This window comes from Lycium barbarum, chromosome 11 (genome assembly GCF_019175385.1).
Source record: "Lycium barbarum isolate Lr01 chromosome 11, ASM1917538v2, whole genome shotgun sequence".
Lineage (NCBI taxonomy): Eukaryota > Viridiplantae > Streptophyta > Magnoliopsida > Solanales > Solanaceae > Lycium > Lycium barbarum.
In genome coordinates, this window is record NC_083347.1 from 107,877,056 (window position 1) to 107,891,592 (window position 14,537).

General features: G+C 36.1%; 1 non-coding gene across 1 annotated transcript; it reads right to left on the minus strand.

Annotated features, from left to right (window-relative positions):
* Window positions 1-1,541: 1,541 nt before the first annotated feature.
* TRNAN-GUU (transfer RNA asparagine (anticodon GUU)) lies at window positions 1,542-1,615 on the minus strand. The gene has a single exon. It is a non-coding gene; the product is annotated as a tRNA-Asn (tRNA).
* Between the last annotated feature and the right edge of the window lie 12,922 nt (window positions 1,616-14,537).

Sequence of the window (14,537 nt, forward strand, 5' to 3'; positions counted from 1 at the left end):
TCCTGTCGTGGTTACAGAAACCTAGGATTATACCCCGTTTGGTCAAGCTTTTGGGGGCCCAAAAGTGCTTTTTATCAAGAGGTGCTTATTTTTTTTTTTTAAAATGAGGTGTATGACCAAATTTTTGGGAGAAAATAGGTACTTCTGAGAAGCAACAAAATGTGTTTTTCAGAATCTAAAAGTAGCTTCTCCCCAAAAGCACCTTTTTTTAAAAGCACTTTGAAGACTTAGCGCTTGTTTGAATTGGCTGAATAAAAGCAGCTTCTAAGCATCAAGTGCTTAAAAGCAATTTTTAAGTGTTGATGCTGATTTTATAAATAAACAGTTATGTGTTTGGATAAAAGTACTAAAACTGAAAATAAGTAGTTATATGTTTGATAAAAAAATTGCTGATAAGCAACTGTTTGCGTTAAAATTACTGAAATGTCTTAAATCTGTTAAATTGGTGATATTTCGGAGAATTCTCTAAAAACTTTAGAAAAAATAATTCTGAAATAATTATTTTGTTATATTACAAAGTTTAAAAACAAAGGTACTCAAATCTGTACCTTGATTCTAAATCCTTCCATTGAAAATCTCATATCAAACTTATCCTCTAAGATACAACTTCAGAGTTTTAAATGCAACCCAAAGGAAACATCCCCCACCCAAAAGAAATGGAGAAGCAACACAAAAGAAAGGACGGAAACCTTATGTACGACTTGAGAAAATAGTTGCAAAGGACCAAAATTTTATACTCGACTAGCAAGTCATACTCTCAGCAAAATGACGTGGAAGGAAGAAATGAAAATAACAGTAGATTAGAAGTATTGTCTTTGAGGGTATTGTTGAAATTACGAAAAGTTATGTGGGGACAAAATTAAAATCATTGGTCAACATAAAATAGCTTAAAAGCTGAAAAATAATAAGTTGGGTTGCCCAATTTGTATCTTTTGGCTTATTAACCACATTTTAATTTATTTCAAGCATTATTTTAACATTGCTAAACACAAAAAAGAGCTAAAAAGAGGGTATAAGCTGGTTTGACGAGTTTATAAGTCAATCCAAACACTCTCTTAAAAACACCTTTTAAAAATTTAGTCAAACACTAATTGTTGTTCAAAAGTGCTTGCTTTTTCAAAACACTTTTTAAAATAAACTGATTTTAGAAGCATGACAAGACAGGCTATTGTACCCACTCGTTTTTTTAGCAAGAAAAATAAATGAAGATAAATCAAAATTGAAAATAGCTTAAAAGTTGAAAAACAATAACTTGGGTTGCCCAATTTATATCTTTTGGCTTATTAAGCACATTTTAATTTATTTCAAGCATTATTTTAACATTGCTAAACACTAAAAAGAACTAAAAAAGGGTATAGGCGAGTTTATAAGTCAATTCAACCACTCTCTTAAAAACACCTTTTAAAAATTTGATCAAAAGTGTTTGCTTTTTTAATAGCACTTTTCAAATAAACTGATTTTAAAAGCATAACAAGACAGGCTACTGTACTCACTTGTTTTTTTAGCAAGAAAAATAAATGAAGATAAATCAAAATTGAAAACGCTAGAAGGAGGGCTTGAACCTCCGACCTTGTGGTTAACAGCCACACGCTCTAACCAACTGAGCTATTCCAGCATGTTGATATGTCCCGCTGTTTTAATTATACAAAATGGCAAATGACGGATACTCGTAGTATTCTTTATTTCAATTTACTTAAAGTAAATTCAACCTTAAATTTTATTTATATAAATCAATAAATATATTCATCATAAATTCTACGTACCAAGTCTCTTTGTTTATTTATTTAATTTTTAAAGTTATTTTATGTAGTAAAAATTGTAAAATATGTTTCCTTTATTTATTATAGTATAAAAATTGTTACAACAACAACATAATAGCCAGTGAGTCCTACAAGTGAGATCTAGAAAGGGTAAGATGTACGCACACCTTATCCCTATCTTTGCAGGGTAGCGAGGCTGGTTCCGATAAACCATAGGCTAAAAAGAAATATATAATCAAAGTAGTATAGTTTGAAAAAATTTAACTTTGATTTTTCGTTGCCTTTGAATTAACGGAAAAGGGCCAAAATTACCTCTGAACTTTGGGAAATAGTTCATCCATACCCTTCGTTATACTATAGGGTCAATTATACCCTTATCATTATATTATGGTCAAGATATACCCTTATGTTAAACAGCCTGCCACGTGACATCATCCTAGATGCCCAACCCATTTGTTCCCCCAAATAATTTTTTACTCACCAACTTAACCCAACCGAACCCGGATATAATTTTTTCACCCAACCCATTTTCTTTTCTCTTTCTTACTTTTCTTCTTCCTCCATGTCCACCATCTCCGATCCCTCACCCCAGCTCCTCCATGTCATTCTCTTTTTGGTTTTTTTGAAAATAGCTTGATGAGTTTCTTTTGAACATGGAGATAGGATTGTGGATGATAGAATAGCTTGCCCCTTCCCACACACTGGTTGGTCTGTAACTTTGGTGAACTGGAAAATTTGAGTTCGTAATCATCAAAGCAATAGCTATATCATAAGCATTTGACATCTTAAATGGTGTTTTTATATGACATGCAAACCTCTGATGCAGCTGCAGAATATTTATGCTCTTCCGAGCTATTGGAGCAACTAGTCAGAAACATCATTGTGCCACAAGAGCTCTTTAATATGCGGAATGTTGCATTAGCAATAAGTTTCACGAAATTGGTACCTTACCGTCTTTCACAATCCAGAAAGGTTACTTCAGATCAGGTATAAAATGGGCTCTGGAATGAACTTATTCCTGTCGATTTTGTACTTCGACGGTCATCTTAAAGAATTAATGGCGTGACAGTTTTTTTTTAATAGTTAGAATACTAATTTAGAACCTGGTCCCAAAAACAAAAAATAGAATGACATGGAGGAGCTAGGGTGAGGGATTGGAGATGGTGGACATGGAGGAGTTGGGCATGGAGGAAGAAGAAGAGAGTAAGAAAGAGAAAAGAAAATGGGTTGGGTGAAAAAATTATATTCGGGGCGGATTGGGTTAAGTTGGTGGGTAAAAAATTATTTGGGGGGGGGGAGGGGGGGAATATGTTGGGCGTCTAGGATGATGCCACGTGGCAGACCTTTTAACATAAGGGTATAACTGGACTATAGTATAACGGTAAGGGTATAATTGGCCCTATAGTATAAAGGTAAGGGTATAATTGGCCCTATAGTATAACGAAGGGTATGAATAACCTATTTCCCAAAGTTCTGGGGTAATTTTGGCCCTTTTCCGTTGAATTAATTATACGGAAAAGGGCCAAATATACTCCTGTACTATGGGAAAAGGGCTAAATATACCCCTCGTTATACTTTGGGTCCAAATATATCCCTACCGTTATACTATTGGTTCAAATATACCCCTCCTCCGTTAAAGTTGTCCAATGTGGACATTTAATCCTATGTGGTACTAACAATTCGATAAGGTGGATGCTACATAGCATGCAACCTCAACACCCTGACTCATTTTACCCCTTCCTCTCTTCCACCGCTAAAATTTCCTTCCCCTCTACCACTATTGCCACCATTACCTCAAGCATGACCACCTCTTCAAATTTCTAGCAGATCCACCTCCAGCAGGGGATCAGAGGCACATTAGAAGCCGTCCTTATTCAAAATTTCCTTCCCCTTTAATTTGAATGTCCTATGAATTGTTTTTCCCAAGAAAATGCATACTTCCAATATATAGTTGTGTGTTACTGGTCTAAGCTTTTATCCTTTTAATCTTTAGATATTTTACAAAATCATTCATATCTTTACCTTCAAATGGATGCCCCCCCCCCCCCCCCCCCTCCCGATATATTGATTATGAGAAAAAGTTTTTACTGATTGAAGAACAAAGGAATTTACTCTGTTTTACCTTGCAATGTTCTTAATTTGTTTATTTTTGTATAAAAATATTAAATAGAAATATTAAACTCGTTCATAAACGTTGCTGAAATCTGCTTAATGATGCTGCTAGGAATTTGAAGAGGTGGTCATGGTGGCGGTAGCGGCTGTAATGGTGGTGGAGGGGAAGGAAATTTAATTATGGAAGAGAGGGAGCGGTAAAATGGGTTAGGGATGTTGAGGTGACTTGACACGTGACATTCATCTCATCGAATTGTTAGTGTCACATAGGATTAGATGTCCATATTGGACAACTTTAACGGAGGAGGGGTATGTTTGAACCAATAGTATAACGACAGGGGTATATTTGAATCCAAAATATAACGAGGGGTATATTTAGCCCATTTCCGATAGTACAGGGATATATTTGGCCCATTTCCGTTAATTATATCTTGAGTGACTTATTAAGTTAAATTACCATAATAGAAAGTATTGATGCCAAGATAATTTGGGGTTGACTGCTATTTGAATCATCGAGATTTATTTCACTCCAGTTGAACCAACATTGTTAATTAATTTGGAATTTACTAACGATTTTTACATTTTTCACTGACATGCAAATCTCTAAATAGATCTAAAATACTCTTAGCAAACATTTATGTACTCTATAATGCAAGAAAATCAACATGACTAATAATTAATCCCAACTATTTGGTGTGCGCGCGCGTGTACAGACCTTTTTCACTTATTGTTATATTTTATATATCGCTCAATATGTATGAATCATCATTCGATAACCACTTTCATCGTCCATATATTTTTCGTATCCAGAAAATAAAAAGAATTGCTGAAGAAAGACAAAAGGTTTTAATTGTCTATATTGGTTTAAATTAGCTCAAGGCCTTGGAATGACATGCCTACTCCACCAACCCAAAACAAATAACTTTAATTTTCCGCCTAAAATAGTACTACTATAATAAACAATGTTAATTGAAAGAGACCCGGAAAAGGTACAATTTAGCGGAAATAACACATTCACTGAGAAGTTCACATACTTGCTTTTTCTATAAAAACAATTGGCTGCAAAGAGTAAAAGTTAGTTAAGCTTCGTTTGGTTGGAAACAAGTTATCCCGCGATTAGTTATTCCACTCTCTCACAGGGATAAAATAACACTACAATCCAGGGATAACACTACAATCCGGGATTAGTTATACTGCCATTTATTCCCAACCAAATGTGAGACAAACTCATCTCAAATATAATCCCGGAATTATTTATCCTTATCCCTTGTATCAAACGAGCCCTTAGAGTTTATGCTTAACAACTAATGATAATATCAGAAGTCACATCTTTATCACATCCCAAATTCACATGATCGGCACCTGGCAACCCGCCCCGAGTGAATCAACCAGTGTACACAATAATACATCTTCTAAATGCCTATTAAATGTATATGCAGAGACCTTTTCAATATACAATCATATCAGAATTATTAAAAGAAGATATGAACACGTGCATCTTTTAAATCGACACATTTTGTTGAATGAAAAAACACAAGGTAATGAGTTTCATTCAACCATGTCATATGAGTAATTATAAAATTAAAAAATTAAAAACATAAATTCAGGTTGGGGAGATATTATAGGTTGTGCGTCCACCAAACAGTATATAAGGGACCTGGTTGTTTACCAGTTCCCTGATGCAGTGCGGAAGTAAAGAAGACAAGATATTTACGTGGAAAACTCCTTGCTCAAGGGATTAAAAACCACGACTTACCCCAGTAGGATTTCAAATCCACTACACCGAGCAACTCAGATTACAACCTATTGTAAACTAGGAATTAACTCTCATAATCCTTCACCCTTACAATAGCTATCTTGTAATCTTCACACTTGACTACCTCTAGCCAAGCAAACTAATACACCTTAGACTAACACTAGCCAAGGGTATCACTTAATAGATTGAAAGGTAAACTCCCTAACAACTACTAAGAATTTGAAGTACCTACAAACAACTTCTTTTAGAGAAGAGTAGGTTTACAAGTTAAAGAACATGAAACAAAGTTTAAAAACAACCTAAGAGACTAAAAAATCTTCAGTGTTGGAAGCAGGTCCTTCAGTTTGTGATTAGCTTTGTTGAACACTTGGAGAGTCTTGCGACGGCTGCACCTTTTGCGTGATTTTTAGGTTTTTCAAGTGATGCATAATATGTTGCAACATGTTGTATATATAGAGTATGTGAGGTGGAAAGAGACCACTCTTCAAATGTATGGGCCACATCAACTTCTGTACTTTTCAGCAGCACATGTGCAGTGAGTGGCACAACTTTACAGCTGTTGTTGCTGACTGTATGAGGTACAGAGAGAGCAGGTCGCAGATCAGGTCTCTCCTTTTTTCTTCATCAGTTTGACAATAATCAAAACATAGAATACACTTTAACTTATCAATTTCCGCCTTTTTGATGATGACAAACTATGTTCCCCCTAAGAACCAAATCCCACTAGTTCCTTCTGTAAAGCAAGTCATTTGTTTCAAGGCACCCACAACACGTTAGCAACAAAATACACTGGCAGACCAAGTTACCCACTAAAAGGGTTTTTCTCAATCTCAGCACATATCAGTCTTCCAGTTTTTCCCCCTTAATCACAACATACTTCTCATCACTTACAAGCACATATCCAGCTCAACACATGATAGTCATTATTACACATTCATCACCTTTTCACCACAACACATCAACCAGTCTTCCCCCTTTTGGCATCATAAAAAATGAATAAAGCACAACCAGTAAGAAGTTTAGATATATTAACTCAGGGCCACTAGGGCAATATACGATGAGCAGAATAAGTGAGAGCAAACTAGCAATAATGTACAAGAACATAACAATAGCCTAATAAAATAAATCAGTATAAATGCAGATAGTAATCAGTTCAGTTACACAAAAATGATGATTAAACTGCAATTTTTACCAAAAGTCAAGGAAGGCGATAGCTATTTCACAGGTTCTAGACAAGAGCATTATCTAGGGACTGGGGCTAGGTCTAGGGAGGATTATTTGGGCAGTTCAGTGTTTGAAGGAATTCATCGACTCAGTTTTTATAGATTCGGTGATCCTTTATCATCTGGTCTCTGAGTGCCTCCACTTGGACTCGCAACTAATCCACTGATCTTTCTCAACCCTTAGTTGCTCAGTTTCTTTTTTACTAGAGCCAAGTTCTTTGGACCGTTCAACAAGTTGAGCTTTCAGAAGGGCATTTTCCGTCTTAAGTTGCTCGATTCCTGCATGTGCCGCTTCTTAGGCTTTAATCAAGATCGAGAGAGTGGATGGACTTCCAGCACCCGATCCCTGAGGCACATACTCACACTCTTTCAAGTTGTCTAGAGAGAGCATATGTTCCTTTGTCCCTGAGGAAGCTCTACCAGTTCTTACGTTGAAGTACGCAAGTAATTTTTTCAAGAGAAATCCATAGGGGAGACTAGGTTTCCCTTGTACAGTTCTTGCTACTTTAATCATTCGCTCGATCATGATCACATGCAAGTTGATTGGCTCAAATAATGTTAGAGCTTCCATGAGAACCAAGCCTGCTAGAGTGACGATAGACCTTCATTTAGTCCTTGGCAAAAGAACCTTGTTGACAAATTCGAAGACCAGTTGGTGCTCGGCCTTAAGCTCATTTTTGTAGAGACTTTCTTTTGTTGCGGACTTTGCGGTTTTAACAATGATATTTTTTAAGCTTGTGGATCCCTTTCCCGTCACGGCTCTTACTTGCTCTATCTTTACTCCTAAGAGTTTTCTAAGTGTCGACTCGGTCAGCACAAACTCTGTCCCATTTACCGTTAAGGCCAAAGCATCATCATCAATGCAGCATAGATTTTCATACAATTCAATCACTTCCCACTTCATATATGCTGGGTGCTGGTTAAGTAAAGAGATGGCTCAACTCTTAAAATTCCACTATCTCCATCAGTTCTTTCATACTGGGCTTCTCTCGTAAGTTGACATCAAAATTTCTCCCAAAGAGAACCTTTTTTTGCTTCAGGTTCTCCTTTTTCTTCCTCTTAGTTTCTCCACTTTGTCTTTTGGAGGAACCTGGTTCCTTACTTGTATATATCTTTCTCTTCTTTTGGAGAAAGAATTGTGCATTGTGCTCCTCCTCTCTCTTTTCTTCCTGGATTTCATTAATCAAGTTAGCACTCCTGTCCTCCTCAAACTTATGATCATATGAGTTTCACTTTCTCTCACTATCCCCTTTTTTATTTTTTTTCTTATCAGAGGAGATTCCTCTTCGACTTCAACTTCCTCAACACTCAGTGTTCCTGCAGTAAATGGATAGCTTGACTCACTTGATCTATTTATATAGCTACCTGGTGACCTCATTTTCATATTCTCAGTAAAATGTTTTCTGACAGCACAATTTCTCCCTTTCATTTCCACTGATTTTTCTTTCTCTCCACTGAAGCGGTTGTATGTCTCTTTTTGACTAGTAATATCAAACAATGATGAAAATTTCCTTGACGTTCTACGCTTATTGGTTTTAGGAAGAACAGGTGTGGGGAGAGCTGGGATTGCTTCATTTGTACCTTGGTCAGAGGAAGTTGGGTGCTTTGAGGGTGACGAATTTGAGTCCATTTTGCTTAAGATGGAGGAGGATTGAAGATGCCTCGTGAGTACTTGGTGACAGAACGAAGATGAAATGGTTCAGACAGAGTTCTATGAGAGAGATATGTACAGATGAGGTCTTACGATTTTACGATTTGGGAAAGTGAAGAGAGAAAGATGAGAGAAAAGGTAGCCGGGTTGGAGTTTTAGAACAGATGTAAGAGACGATAATAGATTGGTTTAGGAGAGAGGTGACGATTTGGAGCGGACGCTATTTTGACTTTCTTTGGAAGAGGAAAGGACGCATGACTTACGTGGAATTTTTCGCAATTCAAAAACATTTATGAGCACTAAAGGGATTGTAACGGTTCGCTTTTTACGTGGCAGTTAAGACATAAAAGGCTACTACGAACTCGTTGGTGCTCTTTTGGATTTTGTTTTAAAAGAGTCGCCACCTAATTTTTAGGAAATTAGGGAAACCGGTTTTGAAGGGTTTATTCAAATACCGTGAAAAAACCTTCGTAATCCAGAGTTCTAGGTAAGGGTTCTGATGATCCCCTGGAGAACGTGTTAGGCACCCCAGTATTAAGGACCCGTACTATACGGTTGATCTTCGAATCCAAAGTATGAGTATTTGCCTGAACTGTCTATTTTGTGTTTATTTTCACGAAAAAAGAAACTGTCATTTTGTAAATTGTATATCATTTTTGGGAAGAATTGAATATGTTCCCCTTATGTATAGGGTATTGTAGTTTTCGGATTTATAATATCTGTGTATATAAATAGTCTCCTTTTATATACAAGGAGTATCGTTTATTTCATAAATGAAGGGAAAAGAGAGGTTTTGGTTTTTTATAGAATGAAGTTTATGTTATACTCATACTTTGGCTCGTGTCAATCCATTTTGGTACGTTCAATCTTATCCGGAACTTTATATTACAATTTGATTTTTATGTTATAAAAGAGCGTTTTATGTGTCCAAAGGAGTATATCTCGGTTGTATATACTTGTCTTTTTTGGCCTTTTCCTCTGCCCAAAACTGCAAACATAGGCAAAGATTGGTTTTGTTCTATTTTTTCAGAAAAATGGAGTTGTAACATATTTCGTTTATCAAATCTGGTCCTTGTCCGTTTTAAAAGGTTTAAGTATGGAATTTGGTCCATCTTTTTTTCTGAAATTAGTAAATGATACAAATTTTCCTTTTTAGAGATTATCCGTGGGCTGAGGCCCAAAATTTATTTCAAGTAGTTGCAAAAAAAATCTTTTGTATAAATTTAAGAAAAAAACGAGTTTGTTTAAAGAAGAGTCTGTAATTTTATTAAGCTCTAGAAAATGTTTTTGTTACTAATAAACGTTTTTTACCGTTTGGAGTCCAAAACATCAAGTTATATTAAAAAGAGTTTGTGAAATCTCATTTTTTATACTTAGCCTAAAAAACCGTTGAATTTTGCTCGGGGTTTTGGAAATTCGTTTGGGACCTAAAGTCATCTAAACGGTATAAGTACCGTTGTCCTAAGACGGCTAATTCTAACCATAACATTTTCCACTATAATATGAGTTTGATACAAATTACAAATTCATCAAAGCTTTAAACAAATAATGTAAAATGATAATGAAATTGAATGAGACTAGGGGCATACCAAGCCCCTAGTTTAACCATTTTCACCCATGGTTGAACCTTCTGTGCACCTCGCTATTTGCTTCGCCTTCGTGGACTCGATTTTGAATTAATTTTCTATTGGGCCTTTGGCCCAATAGGTAGCTTTGACTTGACCCGAATGGTCATAAGAGTGAGGAGAGGGGGAAAAGAAAAAAGAACCCGGTTAGTTTATAAACACTGATCTTATCACTAAAATAACAAAACTATATATAGTACAAAACATGAAAAGTACTCATATTGTTATATACTTGCCCCATTCTTCCTTGAGTGGATTTGTGTTGGTTGGAGACTTCCTATGGCATGGGGACTAAGTCCTTGCCTTGCACTCCCGATGTTGCACAAGTTCCAAGGGGCTTCTAAGAACCTCAAGCATGGATAAGATGACCCCGAACTACCATAGTTTGCTTCAACTAATACACCCAAGCAAGGAAAAACAAGAGTACAAAACTTTAGGAGTAGCAGCAGATTTGAGCCAAACTCATAAACAGTCATTAATCAAGTTTCTTAATAACACAGCCAATAACAGCATCTAAATAAGACTAGATAATCAGCAGAGTATAGAAGTAATAAGGGCAAACCTAGTTTCATGGCTGGATGATAACAAAGGTAATGCATACAACTGCTTTAGAGGGAACACAGGTAATGATCAGTCAAGGTATGGACTTATTAGGATAATCATAGTAACAGAAGGAATAAGCTGAAACAGTTCAGACATATCAAAGCAGATATAGGAGGGTTTACGGTCAAATACAAGCTTGTCTCTTTTCAGACAATCACTTAGCCCAAGACTCATAAAAAATATTCCAAATACACATATTCAGACAACAGACCTATCTGTTTATCAAGGTTCAAGCCACTTCGTAGAGGAAACAGGACATGGTTACACTAATTCAAGTGATGGCATTCACTCTCACCCAACTAAGCTCAAGGTACATATGTCCAAGCCAATCTCAAAACAAGCATGACCTTCCCATAGAAAGGGACCTAGGGAAGACCTTATAAACAAACCAAGCTTATGGCAGTGTCACTTTTCCCAAGTAATAAAACAAATTGACGGCATTTAGAACTTTAAGGCACACATTTAAAACTGGCAGTTCCTAAAAAAAAGAACTTACCTCTCTTATTTAACTCAAGCACACAACAGGCTGATGTATACATCAAGGCTACCAGTTAATAAGTGAATGAGCTTAGGAAAAACCTTTGTTAAGGAAAGGGAGATCCCAATGGGAACTTAGTAATAATATTCTTTAAAAAAAGGTTTTTTTATTTGCAGAGATGGTCTTTGAACAGATTTAAACCAATCAGAAGTTCTTCTTAAAGAAACAAAGTAGAAGGAAAGAAAACAAGAAATGGATTTGTGACATGATCACAGTTTTGCAAACAAGGAATTCAATCCTCACATATGGAGTAAGCCTCAACCAATCAGACCAAAATGGCAAAGTTTCAGACACCAACCATGGATGAACAAGTTAAGCAAAGTCGGAAAAATACACAGGGCCAACAACACAAGTGAATGACAAATAACACATTTGACACTTAGTATTCTCATAGGTGGGCTCATGTCACCACACTGCACTTATCAGCCCATTTTTCTTACACACCACTGGTTTGAACAATAAGACTCAAGGAAAGTAGATTCCTTAGATAAAAGAAGAACACTTAGAGGTCACACATAGACACACATTTAGGAGACACCGCAGAAATCTCACATTACCTAAACTTTCCAATATTAACAGTAATCTATTTGACTTTAGGTATATCCTCCCCTCCTTGTTAGACATAGTTAGATTGTTCCAAACTACCTATGGCCTTTGTGTGTTCCAAGGTCATGAAAAGGAGTTCTAAAAGAAAAGGATGGGGTCTCAGGGTAAGGAAAGAGGAAGCAGGATAGGGTGGGGTCATCACCTCCCCTTCTCCTCATCCTAAATCTCCCTTTCAACAAAGGGATCCTAGGTTCCACTAGTCATTACCTCCAGTTCATGCCCAGGCTCACCTTTACTCTCCCAAGACCTCTTTCCTCTCCTTTATGCAGTCCCCCTCATACCCCAGTGACACCACTAAGGGCCATGGAAAGATCTAGAACAACTTAACTCTACCATACAGTTTCCACAAATGTCCAGACTTTAAAAGCCCCTTATTACCAAATTCAACTATGAACACTAGGAATAGACCTCTTATAAACACATAGCACACAGTAACAAGCTGATTAATCAATAAAGACTATGTCTTGATTATAAAAGTAAACCTTAGATATTAAGTTCAAATGTGATATACTGGGAACAGGCCTACTCTGAACATATAACAAACTACAAACAAGCTAGTGTTTCCTTACAACTTCAAATTGAAAATTATGATCATAGAAAGGTCTTTGTTTTTAACTACATTATATTTCAAAAGAGAAATAGAGCATACTCCCCTTTTCCACCAGGGTCAGACCACACAAAGGAACAATCAACAGAGTTCAAACACCATCATTTTAGCCTTATCACCATTCTTTTTAAAGGAACTTAGCTCTCAACATCAAAGGGAAACACAACAGTATCCAGGAAAAGCCACTCAAAGACAAGCTAAGCAAGATTTAACAAGGATCCCATTATCCTCCCTTCTTTTTATCCTTTATCCTTACCAGTCCTAAAAAAGAACAAGGCTTTCCTTCACACAGACATGACTCATGGGAAACTTCTACACATGAGGGACCAAAAGACTCACACATATACACACACTCCTGGCCAAACTACCAGTCTTTAAATCCTTCTTTTGTGTCATTTTTATCAGAATAGACATATTCCATTTGCTAGGTGAGAACAAACATGACAACCACCTCTTAACCAACCTATTAGACTAGGTGATTTGTGTAGCAGTTCTATTTTTTCCGATTCGTATTTTCTCTTGCCTCATTCAAAAAGGAAAGTGTCTCGGAAAAATACCGGTTTAATCGTACCGAGAAAAAGAAAAAAATATACTTCTACATGGATGGTGCTCTAAATGGATATTGTTTTAGAGTCCCTACCTAACTTATAGGTAAGTTAGGAAAACTAGTTCGAAAGGATTCGTTTAAAACGGTTAACTTTTAAAAGAAACCAATCTAAAACCAAATATGGGTAAGGGCTCTGGTGATCCCCCGGGGAAGGTGTTAGGCAACCCGGTATTAAGGATCCGTAAAATACGATTGACCTACGGGTTCTAATAGTATGCCTTGTGAATATAAATTATTTTTGATAAAAAACTGCTTTTGTTTTAGATTCCCGCAATAAAAGGTTAGTCATTCATGTCAAATACAACACTTTTAAGAATTAAAAGTGGTAAAGTTTTTTCCAAAATTGGGCATTTTGGGTTTCGAACTAGAACACCTAGGTTAAAACCCGAAGGCGTTAACCTAAGTAGAACACTACGTAAGCCCATCCGAGTTTAAAAAAATATTTTGTAGTTAAGTTAAATTTTTTAAGAAAATTGTTTTTTGGCATACTATTATTATCCATATTTTAACCATATTCCATATTTTTATATTTTTTAGTCATTTTTAGTCTAAGTTAATCAAAATAGTCTAAGTCCAAATGTTGTCCAAAACGGTCCAATAGTCCACGGGTCCAAGGTCAATTTCTGTTTTAAAATTAAGTTTGTCAATTTTTTGTTCCAAAAATCATTATTCTCAAATTTAAAGTTGTCTCAAAATTATGCAAGTATATTAGTCTAAAAGCCATTTTTCACAAGAATTTTCTAAAATCAGCTTTTGAAATTTCCAAAAAGTAGTTTTTGCGACTCTAAATATGTGATAATCTTAAAGGTTCCAATAGATCATACACAAAATGAATTAAAATACAAAATTGAATAGAGTAAGGAGTTGGGCCGACCAAGCCCAACAGAAAAATGCAGAAATTAATATTTTCCGCTCCAATATGCGTTCCAATGCTTATGCCATCCATGCTAAGGGTAGACTCGATCTAGAATTGTTAGTGGCCTCGATGGACCCACCAACGTATAGGGGTAAGCATAGCAAATAGGTATACATAATATTAGTAAAGTAACCGAGGATGGTAATTAAATTACAAAGCTAAAAAATGAATTACAACGCTTTTGGGCCAAGCCCACAATTATTATACTCCTAAAATAGTGGACAATTTATGCAAAAGCCCATCACTGGCTAAATATAATAATTATCAGATTGCCAAAACTAAGGACAGGCCAAGAACTGTGGCCCAAATCATCTTCTTCTAAAATTTTCTAAGTGTCAGACTGTGATATACACGATATACCACTGATATACCCACTAAAATAGAGACCAAAACCCATGAAGGGCATACCCTCTATACACCTTAATATATACTATATACTCAACTAATATCAACTCTCAAACACCACATTAGATCACATAGAAGACTTCAAATCTACCCAGCAATGCCACAATCCCAAACTTAGGTATTCAGTT